Source organism: Phragmites australis, chromosome 7, assembly GCF_958298935.1.
Source record: "Phragmites australis chromosome 7, lpPhrAust1.1, whole genome shotgun sequence".
NCBI lineage: Eukaryota > Viridiplantae > Streptophyta > Magnoliopsida > Poales > Poaceae > Phragmites > Phragmites australis.
Window position 1 is genome coordinate 7,166,939 of NC_084927.1, and position 18,261 is coordinate 7,185,199.

General features: G+C 45.8%; 2 pseudogenes; one reads left to right on the forward strand and one right to left on the reverse strand.

The window, feature by feature from the left end:
- The first annotated feature begins 1,696 nt into the window (after positions 1-1,696).
- Positions 1,697-13,635, forward strand: LOC133925376 (uncharacterized; annotated as a pseudogene).
- Positions 13,636-13,963: 328 nt separating this feature from the next.
- On the reverse strand, positions 13,964-16,566 carry LOC133925378 (1-aminocyclopropane-1-carboxylate oxidase homolog 1-like; annotated as a pseudogene).
- Positions 16,567-18,261: the final 1,695 nt, after the last annotated feature.

Genomic DNA, 18,261 nt, shown 5'->3' on the forward strand with positions numbered 1-18,261 from the left:
ATATATGTCAAGTGCAAGTTAATGTAGATAGTTTGGAGAATCTGAGTCAGGCTGATGAGGAGTGTACTATCGTTCCTGCAATTGTAGTTGATGAACTTGGCAAACAAAGCGAGGCCGCATTGGATCAAAGCAACTCTAATGATGAGGACAAAACTGACTGGCAGTACCCTAGTGAGAATGGAAGTCCCATTATTTCTAACGTTGATAGTGATGACGAGTAGCTTGTGATGTGGTATTTTTTTAGGGTATGTATCCGTACTATTGGTGTCCTGAATTTTTTATTTATGAATTTTAACTTGGTTTTGAATTTTAACTCTGTGTTAACTAAGATGTGAACTCTATAGTGTCATTTATAGCTGAGATGTGAACTCAGCTTTATGTGAACTCGCCACCATCCCCAATCTTCCCCTCGCCATTCCCTACCCCATCCCCAATCTATCCCCTCGCCACTATCCCCAATCTTCCCCTTACCGTTCCATGCCCCGTCCCCTTTTCCCTCCCAATGATCATCGACGATCGATCCTTCTCCCTCCTAAGACCCTGATGGCACCAGGGCAGAAGGTGCGACCAATTCAACGGGAGTTGGCAGGTTGTAGGTTGATGAAAGACTAGAGCCGTTGGTTTTTTTTCTTATTTTTTAATCTTGTTTGCTTGCTTGATTTGGCTGTTCACTTGTTGAAGAATGCTGAATTAATATGTTTGTAGCTTATTTGTTTGACCCATTGAAGAGGCCACCAGCTAGGCAACCCATTAGGATAGAACCATCTCCAATTAACATGTTCTATCTTAAATAATGTAAATCAGTATTGTTGTTTACATTAGTTGCTGCATAAATCATTATTAACTGCAATTGTACCTTTATCTTTTGAATACTGAAACAATGATGATTATGCATCTAAAATTCTTCGTACTACTAAAATGCAAATAGAGCTTGGATGCACACACACAATAGCGCTATATTAACTTGAAATTGTATTTAAAGCTTACTGCACACACACATTATTGTTATACACTTGGATGCTTACATTGAGTTGACTTGCTTCTACATGCATTTCAAACTAACAATCTTACACTTATTTGTTTTTTACGAATATACAGAAGCTTCACTTACCGAATATGACAAAATGAGGGCTCAAACTATGATGAGGAACAATCAAGTGTTACAAGGTGTAATTGCATTAGCATCAATAGTTTTCAAAAGAGCAAGTGTAGTGGTCCCAAAGATTCAGTTCTTTATATGACTCTCAAGAGAACGAGCACTCTGAACAAGATGATGTTGATAAGGTTTTAATTCTTCTTTGCATGTGCAAGTTTGTACTATCACTGTTGCAGTGTTATTTCTCACTAGTTTTGATTATGCAATTTGTTTAATTTAGATCTAATTCTTCTTGTATTCTGCCTATTGAGGCCTCACAGGTTTCTAAGGATCTACCTAATAAGAATTCCAAGAAGATTGGTAGCATGTCTATTGGAGGAGCAAGAGTATCAAAGAGTGTTGTGGCACCTGAGCAACAAGAGCAACCTACTAGAGTCACTAGGTAGAAGACAAGAGAATTGACTTCAACTTAGGAAGTTTTCCATGGTACGAGGCCAGATCCACAAGAAGTGCCTACCCTAAGCCTATCTACTGCAACACACGATGAATTGGTATCTACTAATTCTCCAAACCAACATGAAGACCAGATCCAGATGAGCGATGAAGGCAAGTGATTGTATCTCTGTTGTGCAACGTAAATATTCTTTACACTATTGAAAATAGCAACTAAATGATTTGCACTAACTCTATGAATGTAATTTTGTCAGGTGCACCAACTGCCAGTACACAACAAGGGGAAAGGGGAAGAAGAATAGGGAAAGATCTTGATAGGATAAGCAGAGAGTTATGTAGTAAGATTGCAATTTATATTTCTAAAGGGAAGAGATGGCCGAAGGCACCAATGCAAGCTTGCATCAGAGGGTGGGATCATACTTATCGAGGGTAAATCCCTGACAGTAATTCCGGGGTGTATCGGACGATGGGTGTGTGATCCTTATTCGGGAAGCGTAGGTTGGACCCGGCTGTGTCTGTGTGTGTGACTCAAAAACACTGGGGTTTATCCAGGTTCAGGCCCACTTCAGGGTAATAACCCTATATCCTGTGTATTCTTCTTTCTATGGTCTAAGGCAGTTACCCATGCTCTTCTTGCCCAGCCTTCTACTTATTGGGCCCCCAAAAACCCCTCTCTACAAGCCTAGTACTCCTCCCTTTATATATCAGAGGGAGGGAGTACTTACACATGAGCCCAGACAGACATAGGCCTAGCCCGAGCTTCTTACCTAGGCCTATCATTACTAAAAGCAGACGTATCCCATTTGCTCTATGTTGCCACAGAGCCCGTCCCATCGCTCCATTGCCTGCATCATCCCGGTCGCCTGAACTGTCCTATCCTATCCCCACGCGCCGCCTGCGCACCTACGAAAGAACTCCTGCCACACCTGTCGGGCCATCCCGTAGTGACTAATGCTATGGGACGGGTCACGGCCGCTCTGCACCGACCACACCGTGGATGAACAGAAAGGGGACCTGGGGAAGGGAACTACTCAAGTGAAAAAGCATTTATTGTGATTAGACTGCTAGGACACATACCTACCTCACGACTAGAGGAGACTGGTTGCGGGGTTTGCTCTTGTGACCTGGGGACTGATCACGGAGCCCGGTCGAAGTATCAGGTTGCGTGGTCACTAGCTGGCCACATGGTTGCGTCGTGCAGGAGGACTACGGTTCTGGAAAAAATGTGGCTTACAGTGTTTTCTGATATCATATTAGCGAGGGTCCACCCGCAAGGGATCCCACTGTTCTATACACCGATTGTAGCCCCCAAGATCCCTCGCGGATGTGGTAGACTGAGAATTTAGTCAGATGACCGCGGCTGGATCTGGTCGCAACAATTGGACCCTAGGTGAACATGAGTTCACCCGGGGGGTGGTCATCGAAATGGTACAATCTTGTGGTCACCCCAGAAAACCGCATCCTGAGGGGAGGTTAACCATCCCTAGAAAATGGATAGTGGGAAAGAGAAACCATAATGGGCACTGGATTACGAGGGAATTTTGGTTCCCTAGAAGGATCCTTGGGAGTCGGAGCGGCGAAACCGAATCGATCCTATAAATGGGAGGACGGAAAGCCCCAGAAATCTCTTCGTCACCCAAGTCCTTGTGCTAGAGATCTCCGCCCTCGGCTGCAATTGCCACCCCCCCCTCCCCGGTGACGCTGCCCCGGCTGATACCCCGGTGCCTCTGCCAGAGTTGGCTTTGCCCCTCGGCGTATTGACGGCGGTTCCAGGCCCCACGGACCTGGTCAAGGGGTCTACTTCGACTCCTGACTTGCTCTCGCGGGTCGGCCATTTCCCGGCCACTGTCTGCAAGCTGGTTGAAGAGAAGGAGACGGCGACCAACAAATACGCCGAGCTGGAGAAGGAGCTGGCCGATTGTAGAGGAGGTGCGGAGAGTTCTCCCAAGAAAAACCACGTTGGCCACCAAGCACTCCCAGCTCAAGGAGGATGAGCACACTACCCTCAACATTCTCCAAGAAGCCTTCGCAACACTAGCGAATCCCCTGGGTAGCCGTGGGCTATGAGTGATCGAGCCGAAGCATGCCCACACCGCCCGAGCCTAGGCCTACGCCCTCCGGGTCTTCGTGGAGCACTTGTCTGAGCTCCCTGCCACCTAGGCTTTGAGGGGCGCGAGGACATTTCACAGGCGGTGAGGGCGACCGCGGAGTATGTCTTCCGGTGCTACCACAGCCGTGACCCCAACTTCAACCTGGACTAGGTCCGGGAAGGGGCTGCGGTTGCCGGACCAGAAGACAAGGAGAGACTTTCAATGGGAGTGCCAAGGGGCGGTGGACTACGTGGTGTCCATCTTCCGGGTGGAGGCCGCCAAGGAGTAGAAAACTCAATTGTAACCTTTGTTATGTAACATTTTTTGAATGGAGCCCCCTCGCCTTTGTTTCCTGACAAGATTGTGTCGTTGTGGTCGGAGAGTTCATGGAGTGTCCAAGCCTCCCGCCCGAACCGATCTCCCACCCACGCTGATTGGCCCTCTAGCCCTCTTCAAATCCCCGACCATATCCATCGACCACCCTTCGACCGACAATCCTTGGAGGTGGCGGCCAGACGTGTGCTGGGGTCTGTGGCCGAGCAGGTGACTACTTCAAGTGACCTTCAAGGTGCGTTGCACTAACCACTCGCACCACGTGATGGTCCCTAGGTTACACCCGTAGGGTTCATCTGGCTGACACCAGTGTGGCTTGCCCTCTGTTTTTTGACTAGCCTGCCGAGAGGTGTTGCTCGGGGCGAAGAGAGATATGGAATGGGCGATCAGGGAAAGTGCCCAGCAGGGGAAGGAGTTCTACGACCACTTTCGCCGCTGCCGGGAAGATTTCTATGCGGTGCGAAAGGAACTCGAGAGGCTAACCAAGGAGAGCGACGAGCGGCGAGTGGCTTTCTACAACCAACTCAACCGAGCCTTCACCCCCTTCGACTCGCTGCTTCAGTCCACCGGCGTCCAGGTCCATCCGACCCCTGGGAACACCGTGTTCGGTCATGTCGAGTGGTTCCTGGCGGCATCCGAGGAGCCAGGTGGCCTTGAGTAGAGGATTCGAGAGACCGTTGGAGACCACCTTTTCGAGGTCGGAGTCTCTGGTGCCTGCCTGGCCCTTGCCTGTGTAAGCGACCACTTCCCTAACCTGGATCTCTTGCCGGCAGTCGGCGCCAGTTTTGAAGGTACTCGGATGACCATGGAGGAACTCGGCACCTGGGCTGATTTATTTTTGTATATTGTTCGTTCCTGTCTGTAGACCGTCCGGTTCAACCCCCTTAGGGGTATTTTTGGATCCCAGGAGGAATGACGTAGGCTTATCTGGAACCAGCCCCTGGGCTTTGTAATGACGAGCATTTGGCCCTTATGTAGTTTTTCTCCGTGTTTAAAGATGAATAGTCTTCAGAGTGCCTGTATCGCTTAGGGAGGATCGCATTAAGCTGCTCACGAGCAACATTCCTGACGCTGAGGGAGACCCTTAGCACGATGAGCCTTTCGGTGGTGACCAGCGCTTGACCCAATTTAGGACTTGTGGCAATGTGGTCGTTAACCCTTGGGTGCCTTTACCATGTCATCGTGCGAGCAAGTTAGTTTCGGATCTCGTCCCGTCAACATGAGCGAGCTAGCTAACAAATCTCGAAATGTGGCAGGGAACCACGTTTGTCCATGGAGTCTTGCAACATAAAGGGTTTTATTACTTTAATTTGGAAAAACTTACAAGTCATGTCCACGCTCGTCCGAAAGGTCATGCAAAATAGTCAAACAGGCTTGTCTCCGAGCAGCCTCATACGTAGAGCTGGCGCTCCGCGAGTTGTATGATCGGCGGCGACCACCCCGGTCAACCCGACTACACGAGGCCAGGAAACTGGAGGTTGTTAGTGACCTGCGACTAGTTCCGCGTGCGATGGTCACGGCCGTGCCTGAGGTTAGGAACTTATGGCTGCTTGGGGCTTTAGAGAACGGTCCCATGATGTCCAGCCCCCAGATAGCGACAAGTCGAGAGAGTGGTATGGTTTGTAGTGCCCGGGCTGGTAGGTAGGTATTCCGGTCATGGTGCTAGCATGACTCGCACCTTGTCACCTGCTTGCAAGCACCCTGGAGGGCGGTGGGAGGTCCGGCCTCCACGTCTACCTCCGAAGGTGCTAGGGAGCGCAGTGCTCCCCCCATCTTGAGCGATGTACTTCAGTAAAGGGTCATTGCTCCCTTGGTGGTAGAGGCGTCCCTCTACCAAGAAGGATTCTTGCGGTTAGCCCATGTGACCTTTTCTGCTGACACATCGTTGTCAGGGGTTGCTTGATTCTGAAGGTAGTCCGAGATCTAATCCATCCAGGTCGTACCCGAATCGAGCAGGGCGTCCACACAGTGTCCACCCAAGATCGATGGCCCTGAGGGAGGCATTGCCTCTAAAGGTATTGCCTCTGGTGTTCCGTTTCTAAGCAGAGCATCCCTTCCGCTCCTGCCCGAGACCGCAGCGGGTGGCCGTGTGAGTCTTTTTCTCAAAGACTCCGACCGAGACAGGTTCGCAAGAAGAGGCTAGATGGGCCAGCCCAGTGGTCAAGGAAGAAATCCTTGCGAGGGACGTGTGTAACTTCCTAGCCGATGGAGCGTTTCTCTAGCTTTCTCACTTCGAAGAGGTATTTCGCCATCATCCGTTCCAAGCACTGAAGACCCCTTGGCGATGGGGTGTCACCTAGCAGCGAGTCCATCATTGCTAGTAGGTGTTTCTCCCCACGTGGGTGATGCTCATGTTCCGGTTAAGAGGCCCTCATACTCCGCTTCGCATTTAACAACTGGAAAAATGGAATTGAATCATGTACCTGACGATGCATGGTCCTATGCCTGCTCCTTCCTAGTCGAGAGGAAGCAAGCCCTGTTGAGCGACCAGTACTGCGTCCGTAACCCTTTGAAATCCTGCAAGGTAGGACAAGGATTCCCCCTTCCTGTGGGGAGTGGTCGTTACTCGTGCCTGAAGTTCAAGGTGTAGACCCTTCTGTTAATCCTGGGGTTGAACCTGCTCGGAGAAACGACACACGCAATTAGTTCCCCAATATTCTTTTGTCGGATCGAATCATACATGCCTGATGGTTTTGGTTCACGTCACAGGGCTGGGGGTGGTAGTCCTTGCACGGTGAGTGATCCTCCGGGTGGGGCTGCCACCGAAGAAACCTGTTCCCCCAGAGCTTGCGGTCCGTGAGCTCTCCTTGGCGTTGGGAGCATGGATGCCTCAGCAGCTTCCCGGATGTCACACCCGGTTTTAACGACCAAAACCAGATGCGGCTTATGTGTGCCCAGGATATTCAACACACATAAGGACGTCACAGGTGAAGTAACAAAAGCAATACTTTTATTAAATAACATTAAACTCTTACAGCAATTAACATATATTGTCTTCTATGAAGATATCTGCAGCGGAACAGAAGCACTGGTGCCCAACAACACCGCAGGCAACTGACCGGGAGACACGCGCCTAGAACGTCACAACCTCATCTTGATAGTCTTCAACATCTTCACTCATTGAGCAGCAGCACACATGTCGTATGGTATAGGGAAAATAGCAAGTGTGAGCACATTATGCGCTCAGCAAGTGTGGGAAAGATAATGATATGCAGGCTTATATCAAGAATAGGCAAACACATGGTATATTTGTGTAAATGCAAGTAATAAAAATATATTTGGACTCAAAAGCATTAAACAATTATTAAGTGAATGTAACCAATACAGTCCAACACCCAGCATACAAGGCTCCCCACCTTGTATGCCATAACCGTCTAGTACTTCCTGTACTATAACCAAAACCACATTCAAATCCATAACCACAACCATCTAGTACTCCCTGTACCAGAACCATAACCACAATCATCTAGTACTCTCTGTACCAGAACCAGAACCATAACCACAACCATCTAGTACTCCCTGTACCAGAACCATAACCACAACCCATAATCATGTGAGGATCTAAGTCTCTCATAACCGTGAGCACGACTGTTATAACAGTTTTACACTCTGCAGAGGTTGTCCAGCTTTCCCCACAAGTCATGATTTCCATGTTGTTGTGTTAGCTAGACACTTAACACACGCCAGTGATGTGTCGCTCGAAAAGTCACTTCAAAGCCGTTACAAAGTTTCATCCAGTATGTGCATGCCCGCTAGATTTCACTACCGTCAAAGTGGCATTCACACCACCAAAAAGCCCGCATTTGCGTCTTGTAGCTTCAAAAAGTTTTCACCCTTCCCTTCCACTACACATCTCATACCACTAACCAAATGGTTCTGGCCTTTGCCGTCCCCACACATCCACTCTTCTGCTTGGCACGCATAAAAACTGGAATCCACTAATTAATAGGCTAGGCCTGTCCCATACCAGGTCTCATGCTTGGTACGATATTTCTTTGGTTATCGCTCCACGAACCGGTCCTTACTTAGGTTACTTGAGAAACCACTAAGCCAACAACATAACCATAATCATCCACAACACAACTTTGCTCAAGGCCTAAGGTTCCATGTTGCTAGACCATTAACACATTAACGACCAATACTGCATATGTTCATTAGTCAAGATTATGACACTTCCCAATATCCCAAAAGCATGGCTAAGCAATCTACCCATAAAAGACACCTAACCATCAACCATCTAGGTTCCAAGGGATGATAAGGAAAAATCTAGAGAAAACCCTAAATAGGTGACTACCCATCATATTGACAGACACTGCATGCAATTTGTAAAACAAAATAGTTTAAAAACATGACACTTCTCAACATCCCAAAAGCATGACTAAGCAATCTACCCATCAAAGATACCTAACCATAAACCATCTAGGTTCCAAGGGATGATAAGGGAAAATCTACGAAAAACCCTAACATAGGTGACTACCCATCATATTGACAGACATTGCATGCAATTTTGTAAAACAAAACAGTTTAAATCATAGGTTCAAGATGATCAAGGAAACTTGCCTTTTACCCAATGCTGCTCAGTGTTGTCAAAATCTTAGTCTTGAAGTCCCTCGAACTGCTCCGGAACGTTATCGATTAATCGCGAGAACTACCGAGAAACAATACAAAGCAAACACTAAGAACAACATACCAAACATCATCAAAACACATTAAAAAATACTATGGTTGGATAGGGATGATTTTAGAAATGTTTAGACACAAGAATCGTCTAAATCAGAGTTAAGATGAAAAGAGAACGGGCTTTTGGAAGATAGATTAGACTGAAAAAGAAATGCTAATTTTCTGGAACTATCTTCCTGTGGGAATGGTTTTATCGCACAATCACTGTGTCAGGCTTGACAACATCATTGCGCAAGATTCAAGAAGTGTAGGACATACCAGACTTTGCTGACTAGGCTAAAGAGAATGATGTGGCATTGACTTGGCATGCTATGCAAGTACCATCTTGGATTAAAGAAAGGATACACTGAGATCTAGTATCGACCACCTATGACGGATCAAAAAGGCTGACGGTTGTGCTTCTAAGTTAACGATACTACTGGTGACTCTATGTAGTGGCGGTGGTTCGGGTTTCGTCGAAGATGGCGATCGGGCACGTGGCCACAAACATCAATGTCGGCTTCAGTGGTATTTCAGTGAAACAAGGGAAGCATGGCATAGAACACAAAAAGACTAACTCAACGGTATGGTTGGTTTTGGAAGGGGTCATCTGAGGTAGAGGCAAAACAGTGATGAGTGCTGCTAGGTTTGGTGGTGACGGCGAATAGATGCAGGAATGAAGAGGCTCGCATTCCAGGAGATTGGCTATGAAATTTGAGAAACCGTTTGGATAGAGATGTGCATATATTCCAGGAACACAATGCTACGGCATAGTTTTGGGTAGATCATCCACTGAGAGGAAGAACGATTAGCGGAGATGAGACGGGTGATGGTTGCGACGTGCTGTGGTTGGCAATGGCATCCTGGTCGTGTCGCTGCACAAACGGGGATGGGCTCCTAGGGTCACGTAGAAGACTCCATGGGACACACCGTGACATGGTTGGTGCATCCATACGGCTTTCGGATTGACGGGGAACGCGAAAGCAAATCCGGTGCGCATGCAGAACGCGTCCAGAAACCGAACAGCGGGTATGTCGACCTTGATTTCGATGGTTTGGCTGCTCTAATGGCCGACCTAGTTGGTGAGGGCGTGGGGAACATCATGGGACATGCACCGGTGAAAGGGCTTGGTGATTTGACCTCTAGTCGGTCGGGAACATCGTTGCCAATCGGCTACAGCGCGGCTGTCCTGCAGCTCTCCGCGACGGCGACGACCGTGGCGGCGTAGATCGGGCTTTGACCGAGGCTAGGGCTTGGCTAGAGACTTAGTATGATGCTAAAACAGTAGTAAGGGAGGAGAAGAAGGGGTCCTCACCTTGCTTTGATGGTCAAGGAAGAAGGATTCGTGGAGAAGTCGATGTAGCGCATCACGAGCGGCAGCAGCGGTGGCTCCGCCGAATGGTGGCGCTCCGGCGACGCACGGACATGGCAACAGTGACTTCTAGAGCTTGGGGGTATGGAATAGGGGTAAGAGAGGGTGTGTAACTCATATTTATAGGGCTAGGGGCGGTTGGTTGAGGTAGAGTCCAAATCGAACACGAATCGGATTCGAGTTCGAGTCGGTTACGATTTCCTTTTTCGCAGCCCTCTATTCCGAGGATGATATCTCCATAGTTCGGACTCTAAATTGGCCGTTTCTTGATTCTAAATTGTATTACTCTAAAAGATATACAACTTTGGTACTCATTGGAACTTCTGAAAACGTTATATTGATTTCCAAAAATGCTCCACAAGATAAACTGTTTGAACTCGGACTTATCTGCGCAGCACTGATTTCGGGGGCCATAACTCCTAGCTCCATTATCCAAAAGGTGACTTCCATAGGTTCAAATTGAAGCTTTCGACGAGACCTACAACATTGGTATTGTCAAGATTTGCATTTGAGGCCGTTTTGAACTCCGAAACTTTATGGAAAGGTGATGCTATCTAGGACTCCGCAAAAATTTACAGATTTCATGGATCCTTTGTTGGACCATCTAGAAGACTTAGCTAAGGGTTTAGACTTGAGCAAGATTGAGCCCAAAGACACTTTAGGTATATCTAGAGTTTAGAAAAGAAAATTTTGCAGAGAAATTTGAATAGAGTTTGAATTTGAATTGAGCTTTGAGTGAATTTAAGAGAAATGAAAAATGAGGTTGAACAAGAATAGGAGTAGATAAGGAATTTGAATTTGGATTTAGGTAGAATTTGAGAAAGATGAGAGATTGGCTTTAACAAGAATTTGGATAAGATTTGAATTGAACTAGAGAAGAATTATGTATGATCAAGGATTGAATAGATGATGAATTCAAGGATTTTGAAAACCAACCATTAAGATCCTTAACTTATTCACTACTGAGTTTTGTAAAATCCTTTTCAAAATCTTTTTCACTCAAAACACCAAAGAGAAAGAAAAAAAAAGGACTCTAATGCATTTACCTGGCTCCTAGCAAAACTCAACATGCAATGCACACAAAATAATAACATATATTGATTGATTAATTAAGAAAATAGGTTTTAAACCTATTTGACTAGTGAAGCTATTCAATAATCTTGGAAAATTTTAAATGTTGTAAATTTTGAAAATCAGGGTGTTACACCGGAGCCCTCAGATCCTGATTCGACGTCCTGAGTTTGGAACATATCGGCTTCGTCTGGATCGTACCCAACAAAGAACACCTTATAGCAACTTAAATCCCGAACTCGGAAACGCGCCCCCTACCTGGCGCGCCAAATATCAAGGATAAATCTCTAACAGTGATTCCGAGGTGTATCAAACGATGTGTGCGTGATCCTTATTCAGGAAGCGTAGGTTGGATCCGGCTATGTGTGTGTGTGACTCAAGAACACCGGGGTTTATCCAGGTCCAGGCCCCCCTCAGGGTAATAACCCTATATCCTGTGTATTCTTCTTTCTATGATCTAAGCCAGTTACCCATGCTCTTCTTGCCCAGCCTTCTACTTGTTGGGCCCCGAAAAACCCCTCTCTACAAGCCTGGTACTCATCTCTTTATATATCAGAGGGAGGGAGTACTTACACATGAGCCGAGACATAGACTCAGGCCTAACCCGAGCTTCTCACCTAAGCCTATCATTATTAAAAGTGGATGTATCCCATTTTCTCTATGTTGCCACAGAGCCCGTCCCATCGCTCCACCGCCTGTGTCATCCCGGTCACCCCAACTGTCCTATCCCATCCCCACGCGCCGCCTGCGCACCTACAAAAGAATTCCTGCCACACCTGTTAGGCCATCCCGTAGTGATTAATGCTACGGGACGGGTCACGGCCGCTCTGCGCTGACCACGCCGTGGATGACCGGAAAGGGGACCTGGGGAAGGGAACTACTCAAGTGAAAAAGCATTTATTGTGATTAGACTGCTAGGACATATACCTGTCCCGCGACCACAGGAGACTAGTTGCGGGGTTTGCTCTTGTGACCTCGGGACTGGTCGTGGAGCCCGGTCGAAGTGTCGGGTTGCGTGGTCACTGGCTGGCCACGCGTTTGCCAACTGGTCGTGTGGGAGGACTGTGGTTTCGAAAAAAACATGGCTTACGGTATCTGCTGATATCATACAGGCAAGGGTCCACCCGTAAGGGCCCCACTGTTCTTTACACCGACAATACTTAGGCAGTATATACTAATCCTTCCACACTGGAAGGAGTACAAGAAGAATGAGTATCATCATACAAACTACATTGGCAAAGTTGTTGTAAGTATATCAACTCTTGGCCAAAAGTGAAGTCAATTTCTATTTTACTTGTTATGTCAAAGTTTATTGTATCCTTTGCATTCTGTTTTCCTGATGTTCATGATCTTTACTAGGGCCAATTTACCATAGACACCAATAGTAAGACAGTGAGGAATGCATGTGCTGATATGCTAAAGGGTAGACAACGACAGATGAGGTACAAGTTGAAAAATCAGTACTTCAATGGTGTACCAGAAAATGAAGTGAGAACCACATCGGCTGCAAAGTGTTTGACTGACGCCCAATGAAGAGAACTGGTGGAGATGTGGTCAAGCTCAAAGCACAAGGTATGAGTCTTGTTTAACTGAGTTTCGGATTTGGATTCCTCCTCTGTTACAAATACTGTTTGTCAGTCAGATAAAAAATGTGCAACCAAAAAACCATTTTTTTTAGAATACTTGAATTTAGCACGAACTGGAACATATGGATTAATGGTTAAGCAAGATGTTTGCTGCTAAACTGTGCACTTTCTATTTAATGAAGTTTTGACATTCTCGGGATGTCACATGCATATATGGCACAGTTGCTTCTAAATGTTGTACCATATTTTTATGAAAGTGGAATCCTTTGAGTATTTTTTAGTATTTAGTGTTTTTATTAGTCTATCTTACACAAATGTATCATATGCAGGACAAGTGGATCAAAAAATTCAACAGAATCATGAGAATGTCCAATTTTAGCAGCGCATAGGCTCTCAGTGCTACATTGCACAGGCCCATGTCGTGGTAAGAAACTAAATAAATGATGCTTGTGACCACTACTCATGAAATCCTGATCATGTTCTAAGCTACTAGTTTGAAATTGTTTGCACATCATTTTAGAACCAAGACAAATATAAAGATGCAGAGCCCATCGTTATTGATCTTTTCAAGGACTGCCATTGCAACAAGAATATTGGTTTTAGTGAGCCACTAAACAAGCTATTGTAAGTCCTTGTTTCCTTTTTTCCCTTTTCTACAAGAAGTACACTTGAGAAATTCTGAGTACATGATGGAAGTCTGAGTTGTAATCTTTCTATTGCTAGGCTGATATGGAAGTAATCATAGCTGAACCAGTACATGATAGACAGGAACCAGAGTCTGCTACTAAAGCTGTTTCTCAAGTTCTGAAATCAAGTACATTTCTTCAAAATGTGAGACTTCAGTCAGCCTCCAAGAAAAGCTCCAGAGGTGGCGTTTCTTTGCAGGTAGAAGAGCTTTAGGCTAAACTTGAGACCGAGAAACAAGGAGCAGCAGAACTTCAACAACAAATTGATGCTCAACAGCAAGAGTTGGATACCTTAGGTAGTGTTTGGTTCGTGGGACGGGGTGGGATGGAGCGGTTCCATTCTGTTTTTGAGCTGTTTGGTTGGAGTTCAGTGGGATGGAATGGTTCTGAATCAGAGAATATTCTTCAAAGATTCGGGACGGATCCGTTCCAAAAAAAAGGCTGAACGCAGCCATCCCATTTGGGACGGGTCACTAACGGTGGGCCCGAAATCTAAAATGGACTCGTTCCATCCCACCTACCAAACAAACATCTGATTCTGGACCATCCCATTCCATCCCTAAATACATGAATGGAATCATCCCATCCCACCTCGCTCTCCAACCAAACACTACCTTAAAGAAGCAGGCACAAGAATCAAAAACAGCAGTGAAAAACCAGTCAGCAAAGATTTATAGTTTGAAGAAGACAGCACAAGAAACTAATTCCCTCCTTCGTCAACTACTAGGCTTCAGTCAGGGTTAGGTCCATCTACTCCTAAAATTTCTAGGTTCTGCTTATCAGCTTGATGTAGCTCCAACTATTGGTGAACTGCTGTGGTTTCTATTTCCATGATTTTGAGACCTGGGAGACAATATATTCTGTGAACTTGTGCCTGTTTCATTCTATGTAGGGTCTGTGAACATTATTATTGTATTTTGGTCTGTGGGAGCTATGCAATTGTAAATTGTATGAACTATGGAATTAGGGCTTATAAACTAGTGTTGACACTCAAATTTTGCTCGGGTTAAAATTAATACGAACACCAGATAGTCTGGTGATAGAGTGTACTCTCTGACTTTTAGTCCGGTGAATACTCCGATGTCATCACCAGATCATCCGGTGAATAGAAGATGGAGAGGAGTTGCAGTGGAAGATCGTGAACACCGGCCAAAGAGCAAAACTCCGGTAGGTCATAGGAACATCCAGTGTTAAGAAGAATTTCCCAAAACGCTTCTGAGTAATCTTACAGTGTAAACATAAAACTTCGGCACTAACATTTTGTTCACACCGATTTATCCGGTGAGAAAAAAGCTTGAAGTCTAGGGTTTCTGAAGATTGCATTCACCGTATAGCAGGTAATAGCATTTTGTGCCTCAAAATGGGTTTAGCAAAAAACCAAATTGGGCCTCAAAATGGGCTTAGCCCATATTACTTGGGCTCAGTAATCAACATAGACTCAGCAATCACATGAGCCTTCCGTTAAATCATGGTGATAAAATTTGTCACAATATTTTGCTACGTTAGATCCATAATTTGTCACAACATTTTACACGTTAGATCCATGTCACTAGGTTGCAGAACTTATGATGATCGCTATTCACATGGCAGCACGGTAGCCACCAACTTGTGACATTTTTTGTTTCAATAGTGATGATGTGTAACATCATAAAAGTAATCATGATACAATATCATCATAATTTCTATGACGAAATTTTTTTAATTTATCACTGAATTTGATTAGAGACGCAAGAAAGGTGACAAACATATTTTCATCATACAACCATCACAAATTTCATGCCACGACAAATATTCAATAATCGGTGATGAAAGTTTATGGTCATAGAATAACAGATTTGTTGTAGTGAGATCCCAGAAAATTTTTCAGGCAAAACCATCCTACTTAAGATGTGAGGATGATGGTGAGCCTGAGATTCTAAAATAGGCTCATTCCATCCCTCCTGCTAAACAAATATTTTGAATCATCTCATCCTTAATACATAGATGGGGTTATCCATCTCACCTTGTCCTCTAGCTAATCCCTACTTTACTGTAGTTTCCTATTTCTTTTCTTATAAGGAATTTACCATTTCTATTACTGAGGCAGAACAGAATCGCTGTTTACCGTGACAGATACAAAGCCTAGGGGGCATTATGGCCCTCAAAATACCCAGCCTATACGCATATGTACGAGCAGTGAGCACCACCACAGCAAGATAGTTCGTGTGCTAAGTTATTAGACGCGCGAGGGCACCATGACAGTAACTATAGTTTACTATTCGTCCTATACTTGGTGAATATCTGGTGCACAATAAAGAATGAAAGAAAGAAGGACATCACAACTGGGAGAGATCGAGGGGCCAATAGAGCTCTCACCGGCAGTATTCCGGCAGCTCGCCCGGGGACGGCGGGTTGGGCGCCACGCGTATGTTGAGAGTGTCGCGCCAGTTGGCCACTGCCGACCGGTACAGGTCAAGGTTGCAGCTGTACTTGACAGCTTTCGCTGGCTCCCGCGAGTAGAGCCGCACCTTGTCGCTGCCCTCCCTGCCGACCGCCCCGTGGAACGCCCTCGCCGCCTCCACTGCCGCGGCCATCGCCTCCGGGGGCACCCCGTGGCCCGTTACCTGGAAGAATCCCCACTCCGCAGCGGCGCGCCGGATGGCCGCGACCGTGGACTCGCGGTGGTCTTCTCCCCTGCCGAGGTCGATCACCGGGATGGACAGAGACGCTTCTTGGCATGGGTCGTTCGCCTATGGTACTTCAGGATCAGGGACGCGGAAGATGCGGGGGACGGCGGTGACACTGGACGCGACAAGGCCACGGACTCCGGAAAAGGTCGCGTCCAGCGCGCGGAGCTCAGCCACTCGGTCGTAGGTGGTAGTGGCAGGCAGGAGGCGGACATGTTGGTGTCTAAGGTGCTCGGAGGTGGCGTACGTGACACAGAGACTGTGTTTGGATTGTTTGATGCTGATCTCGATGAGTTCGTGGTTGTTCTTATCTGCCGCCGGACAGTACAGTCGCTGTAGCGGTAGAATACAAGGGAGACGCCGCGCTGCTGCAGCAGCCTTATCCCAGCCACAGAGACGGGGATATTTGTTTGTTGGGAGGGTCTGTAGTTGTCAGCCAAATGACAATTTACCCATCGATGTGCATTCAATGGTTCAAAGCACAGTACATATTCAACCTTCTTCTTCTTTCTCTTTCGCTTCTTTAAGACTGCCACAAGCCTCTCTGGCTGCATCGCCCAATCCACCGTTGCATCCTACCTACTCGTAACCATTTAGATGTGTTTGGTTTATGTGATAAGAGTAGATGAGAAATAGTCATTCTATTTTCTAAATGTCTAATTGGTTGAATGCATGGATATAGTGACTACAAGAAGAAAATATTCTCTGAAGATGCTGGATGCAGCGATCTGGGCAAAACAGCCGGACCGAGCAATCTAGGTCCGCTCATTCGTGCTTGTACCCGTGCCCGTAAGTGTGTTCATGTTTTTTATTTAACTCTCGAGAAAGGATGATGACACTACTAACACTCGCACCACTCTCACTTGTTATCTTGTAGAATCCTTATTGAAGGATTGACTTGTCTAGGTAAATATGATATCAAGAAACCTAGGAGTTTTTCTGAGCTCCAAGAAGTATGCCCTTGCAACACCATCGTGTGTGTCATCTAGTCGATACCTTTGTCGTTCCATTCCTAGAACTCCAAAATGCCTCGCACTCTTTCCGAACCTCACCCGAATCTCGAGACAATATTCTTTTAAGTGGGGAGGTTTGCCACATCCCAAAATTCTTAAGTATGTCATTAAGCATTCATGAGCATCATTAGCATCATAATTGAAGTTTTGAGCAAGTAGCCAATGCAATTAAAAACTAAATCGGAAAATTTAAGTTTAATTCGAGGTGATGCATTGTGAAGGAACTCATAAAATTTCTATGTAATATAGGGTTCAAAATAATTTTAGAAATTATTTCATGACATGTGAAGAATATTAGTGACTTTTCATAGATTTTTGGGAATTAAATTGAAGCCTTAAAATTAGAGCAAGTTAGAAAAGCTTGTAACTTTGACGAATTTTAACTCAATTTTGGCTCAGGGTTGTTGGATCAAACTAATCAAAATGGACTACATCTAAATTATAGTATCCAAAAAAATCATTCTAAAACTTTGGAGCTCGGGAAGGTCTCCCATTGGACCAGAGGAAGGAGAGAGATATTTTTTCTACACTGGTCACTGTTCACTAGGCTCACCTGTCATCTTCCCCCACCGACCTGATTAGCTCATGGCTCCTTCGGATATGATCAATACCACCAATAATTCTTAAATCATATAAGGTCCAATTACAAGAGTACGTGCACGACAATTAGACCAGCAAGTGAACTTGTTTCTTGCTGTTCATATTTTCTTGGATGGATTCCTACTAAATTCTTGTGATATTTTATTGCTTAGAAACGTGGGAGAAGAACCACAATCTTACCCAAAAAACACCTCTCGAAGGCCAAGTCTACTCGGACTCGAGGCTGAGCTCTAGTCGTGGTCCTGGTCGAAGTGGTGCTCGTGGTCGAGTCGCGAGACAGCACGTCAGTAAAACAGGCATAATTCTCTCACACGAAGTCCATTTTAGGTAATCTTGGACATTTTGGAAAGCTTACGATGAGTGCTTTCCAATGGATATGAGTTAGACTAAATATTCCTTATAGTTTAATCGAAGTCAAAGAAATAAGGTGTTACACCACCGTTTTAGACCTAGTTGGGTCTTGTAATCGTGTCGGGGTCAGAGTCTAGTTTGTGTACCCCTCTTTCCATGGCTTCAGAACCCTAGGTCGACCTTCTTACGTCCCCCTATATATACACAGTAGCCATCGTAGTTTAGGCTTGGGTGTAGATAGATTATTCTGTTTTAGATAGTTTCGTTGTTTATCCGTTTGTTGAA